The 5545-nt window shown below is 36.8% G+C and overlaps 1 long non-coding RNA gene across 5 annotated transcripts; it reads left to right on the top strand.

Annotated features, from left to right (window-relative positions):
* The first annotated feature begins 847 nt into the window (after positions 1-847).
* LOC147477459 (uncharacterized) lies at positions 848-5320 on the top strand. Of its 5 annotated transcripts, none has more exons than XR_015208843.1 (8): positions 848-1377; positions 1697-1847; positions 1965-2250; positions 4170-4323; positions 4402-4526; positions 4611-4793; positions 4891-5002; positions 5094-5320. It is a non-coding gene; the product is annotated as an uncharacterized LOC147477459 (long non-coding RNA). The 5 variants fall into 5 exon arrangements; XR_015208842.1 differs by having other exon boundaries at positions 1683-1847; XR_015208841.1 differs by having other exon boundaries at positions 850-1847; positions 2043-2250.
* The last annotated feature ends 225 nt before the right edge of the window (positions 5321-5545 follow it).

Here is a 5545-nt window from a genome sequence, read left to right as displayed (position 1 = left end):
ATGTAAGATTCTCGATACTACATCAATAGTTATGTGATTTTCCAAAAACAAAACGGGCAGTGGATTCCACACATACCAACCCCTATAACAACGCAATCTAGGGGCGGTTTGAGATCAGTTTTGCTTACTAAGGGTCGCCTATATCACCGCACTATTTGCAGGGTTCAGGACATTTAATGTCTTGCGTAGTAAATCTCCCAACTCGTATAACTAAAGCTCTGTCTGTCTGGATTGGGTTTGCCCCAGAACCGACACGAAAGTTGCCTGAGATTACCTGTTATGGTTTGTTGTTCAAAAATTAGCATTTAGAATCACAACTTTTGAGTACGTGTATCTTAAAAACATCTCACCCTAGTTTCAAGCCTAGAGGATATAAAAATAAAAATTATACGCCCCGGAGTAACCAAAATAATACCGGATTCATATATAATTTTATCTTCTTGTCAAAACCTCTGGTGTTGTTCCAACAAAGAAGATAACTGCTCCTTCATAAACACATGAAATTAGACAAAAAAAAAACATAAATGAAGTCACGTGGTGACTTAAGTAAAGTCATGTGCCAAAGTTTCTCTAATGGCTTCGGTTTTGGGTCCTTTAAATATCTGTAAGAATGAAGACAATAATCCGGGATGATAAAATTGGGGGCCCATTTAAGGGCTGCATTAGAGGCTATATTTTGTAAAGGTCCATCAGGTCATCATCAACAGGGCTGTATCCGGGACTTTATCTTCAAATTTGAAAAACCAATCCAACGCAGCCCTTAAATGGGTCCCCAAATTTATAATCACGGATAACTTGCTTCATTTCTTCATTTCTATGGATGGTTATTGGTTTTTAAAGGAACCGAAGGCCGAAGGCCAAAGCCCAAAGTACATGACCTCACTTAACTCCACCAATATAGAGTTTCGCTACTCTTTCTTCTTCTTGAGTTACCCTCCGAAAAACTGACGTGGCACTCCAAAAAGAGAGTAACGCTTGATATCCCTCCCGCGTTTTCAGCTCGCACAAAACTCCACTTCTCCATCTTTCAATGGGTCTCATTACGCTCTCACCATTGATATACAATTCAGTAAAACTTTCGCCAAGCTAAGGCATTTCTTTTACTTTGAATTTATTTTATTTGATCCAAATGGCAATCTCAGCTGCAAATTGGAATAATTTGGGTACCTTTAGCATTTATATGTTTTGATTGTGGATATCCCTCGCAATTTTGTTTGGTTTTAGCTGGGGATTTTGTATGGTGAAGGTATAAAATATTGAAGATAGTAGTTATTCGTATTTTCCTATTCAGGGCAATAAATTGTTTCTCTCAATGGGATTTTCAATGATCAGATAGATTTCAATTCTGGGAGAGTGAAATGGCAAAGTTAGTTCTAGGTGCGCAATCTTCAGAGCCTAATGTCGGTTTTGGTTACTATCAATTGTTATTTATAACCTTTGCTGAAACTGTGAACTGACTTACGCTTTTCTTATTTAAATGGATAAACTTAATGTATCACTCTGGATCCTACTTGAAATTTCTTATGTAGGTTGGGAATAATCGCCATGAAGAAGCACCCATAATTTTTACTGCGCTAGCTTCCATTTCTTTTTCTTTTCCTCATTTGCACTGCTTCTTTTCCCACTCCAATAGATGTTGGCCATATAGGTGCATTGTGATAATTTTTTGCATCCTTTTCAAGTTTTGCTGTTACAGGGCATGACGATGCAGCCTTACTAAGACCTCGATAGCCTATGGAACGCACTGATGGAAAGTAAGGGGACGCATTACAAGATTGTGGGGCTCCACTAATTTTAAAGATAGAAAACAACTCCTGGGCATGTAATTTCTGCTATGGGATTCCAAGGTAAGCACTATTCAGGCTTCATACTTGTTGGTATTTTTAAGTTTGTGTTGCATCGCTACTTTATTTTTTCGGGTTACGAGCAGCTAATATATTCGTCGAAATCTTCATCATGGATAGGGTACTCACGTACATGGAGTTTTACTAGATAAATATTTTTCGGAATTCGTAAGTGTATTGAATAACAACATTTTGAAGGAAGAAAATATTTGTACCATGGAGAGGTTTGACGTGTCATTAGCAAGAGAATATTGGCCTGTGCAGCGTGATTACAAGATTTATCTTACACCGGAAACTGTGATCAAGAAAACCGATGAAGATGAGCTTGACATCCCAAGACACAAATTCAATTTCTCCGAGCTTGACACCATTCCGGCTAAAGTTAGGAGCAAAACTCACCTTACAGGTAATTTAAGTTATTAATACTCCGAACACCTCTCTAATAATTTTGTCAGTGATAGATTGATTTAATTTATAACAATTTTCCAAACTCCAACGACAGATGTAATTTGTATGCTGGAGAGAATTGGCAATATTACTAAAAGAATTGGAATGAACTTACGAGAGATTGTAATGTAGATCTTATTGGCGGAAGCTTCAGTTTATTTGAATCTATAGTTTAATTGAAACACAATTTAAAGAAGACCTAAAATCACTCTTTTATTGAATCTTTCAATCACAAATCATACACATAAGCACAACTACTGAAACCCTAACTACAAGCCCATTATTTAAAGTAAACCTAGAAAACATAAACCAATAGGAACACAACATGTGTCCAACTAACTAATGGACTCGAACCATGGGCTTGGACTCAACTAATGTTCTACATCATTCTCCCCAACCAAAAAAAATTCGTCATCGAATTTCTAATCAACAAAAACTTCAGGTAAAGAGAACCACGTCCACAAGCTTTAGGAAATCGGCCAATATCCCAGCTGAAAGGAATCTGACCATGAATTTTTCCTTTGTAGCAGCTTCCCTGGCTTAAAATCAGTAACCCACAACATGCTCTTGCACACAGATTATGAAAACAATAACTAGAAGATGCACCAAAAAATTTCGGTACTAATGGCTCGTCTTGAAAACTTGTAACTTCACTAACATATGTGACTTTCTTTAAAGAAATCCAAATCTGCAATTGTGCTTTTATGAAAAACAAATCACTTCGTTTGTCAAAGTGAGTCACAAAATTTTCCCAAATCGGATCTTCGTACTTATCAAAAAGAGACTCATCTTCATACTTATCAAAGATTGGTAGAGCGCCCAATAGGGGGGCTTCAACACCTGTCGGTAGCCGAGCGGCGCCATCATTGAGTGGTACACCCTCACGTTCCTCATTGAGAGGAGGTTCCCTATTGGTGTTATTTTTCATGCCAATTTTGTTTTCTCCATTGTTTTCTAGATCTGTTGGCGCAAAAGGGTTCAGAAGAGGAATTGAACCATCAACCTGAGATGCATCATCAGTACTAGCCACTGAACCATTATTTTGTGGTAGTGGAGGTGGTTGTTGCACCTCTCTTTGGACTGAAAACTTTGCTTCCATCAGGTTCTGGAACATCTGTGTCATGTTCTTCATGCTTTCTTCTAAGCTAGACATGCGAGTATCCATAGATGGAGGACGACCTCGAGTTGTTTTGTTATTCACCATAATAATACAAAAAAAATTGACTTTTCAAGAAAAAAAATTCACCGTGAACAGTAACCTGGGTGAACAGTGGCGAGGTGAATAGTACACGATGAACAGTGTTTCGTGAACAATGTTTTCGGTGAACAGTACCGTAAATAGTAACCCCTGGAATTAATCTACTCCGATATCAAATAATATAGATCTTACTGGCGGAAGTTTCAGTTTATTTAAATCTACACTTTAATTGAAACACAATTTAAAAAAGACCTAAAATCACTTTTATATTGAATCTCTCAATCACAAATCACACACATAAACACAACTACTGAAGCCCTAACTACAAGCCTGTTATTTAAAGTAAACCTAGAAAGCATAAACCAATAGGAACACAACATGTGTCCAACTAACTAATAGACTCGAACCATGGGCTTGGACTCAACTAATGTTCTACATCAGATTGCCATCGTGAATAAGAGTTACATTGCATTCTTGGTAGTGTTATTAGATTACCACGTACTAGCTTCTTACGAAATTTGTCTACATCACAGTCAAATGGAGATGCCCATCACTTTATGGGGTGCTTTATCCAGTACAATTACAGAACTTATGGAACAAGAGAATGTGGTTATCATTAGAACTTTTTTAAGACATTTTTAATAATTTATCAATTGGTTGAGCTTAATATCATAAAACAGGGACAAACGTACTCTTGCAAGGCCACTGTTGGCAATGTCTTTGATACTAACTGGTACTATGATTCATGCGCCCAATTTAAGAAGAAAGTTATTCTAAAGGATTCTAAAAAATGTGTCCTGATTGTAAAGTTGAAGTGAAAGACGACAATAAGAGGTGAACTTCCACTTCCTTATTAAACATCAGCTTATTTAACCTCCCAGCTTATGTTTGCGTGTATTTTTGTATATACAGGAATATGCTGAGAATGGAAGTAACGGATTCCTCTGGGGTTACCCTATTTGTTGCTTTCGATAGACAGGCTGAATGCCTAATTCAGACACCAGTGAAAGATTTATTGGCCATGTATTCCAAGCAAGGCAATATAATGCGATTTCGTTCCCTGTACCTTTTTGTCTGAAAATTAGAGTTTCCAAATTCTTATTTCAATTATTTAATGGCAGGACAATGACACTCAGTTGGTCCAGGACGAATTTCAGGAAGTTGCAGGAAATTATACATTTTCCAGGGTGACAATATAAATGATTTCAGCAAGAAGAAAGTCAGCGAATCTTTTACCATAGACAATTTTTTTTCCAATAACTGTAGATGTTGATGACAAAAACAACAAAGACATGTTTGATAAGGTATTGCTCTACTAATGTTAAATGTTATTCTGGCTTAGTGATAGGTCTGTAATACTACAAGTCTACAACTGCATTCAACTGAATTTTTTGGTTACAGGGTAATGGAGTGGGAAATCCAGCATTTGCTATTTGTGTTGCAGAGACACGCGTCAACCAATGATATAAAGTATGAAGTACAGGCGATGAGGAAGTCTAGATGCACTTAATCGGTGTGTGAATGTGTCTTTATATGCTTGGTAGCGCTCAGTTTAATGTGCTGAATATTTTCACAGTCCTGACAGTGTCTTCTGCTTATTACAGGAATGTGTTACAGCCACTGTGCTGATTGAAGACTTTTTGTTCCTGCTTACCGATAATCTGCTTCACAAACATTTAACTTTATTTATCTACTTTACAGTGTAGACGCTTTTTGGGATAGTGTGAGAAAATGTTATTAATAATTTTGCAAACCACGGCTTCTCATGAGCAAGCAATGAGTTCTTTGATTTCCTCACACTCCAAGTATATGTGTTATTATTGTTTTTGTTTTTGTTTGTGTTTTCTTTTTTCGTTACTTTTTGACCAGGATCTTAATTCTAATCCAAGTAATGGACATCCACAATAAAGTAGGTAATTGTAGTTTGGGAATTACGTAAGTGTATTGTTGATTGGAGACGGTAGTTATCTGCTCAACTTTTAATGTGAAATTTTGATTGGAGACAAAAGTTATACCTGGTACATACCCTTTTCATTTTGATTATCACAATTTTTAT

Source organism: Coptis chinensis, chromosome 9, assembly GCF_015680905.1.
Source record: "Coptis chinensis isolate HL-2020 chromosome 9, ASM1568090v1, whole genome shotgun sequence".
NCBI lineage: Eukaryota > Viridiplantae > Streptophyta > Magnoliopsida > Ranunculales > Ranunculaceae > Coptis > Coptis chinensis.
Note: the sequence above shows the minus strand (reverse complement) of the source record. Positions and strands in the feature narration are given on the sequence as shown.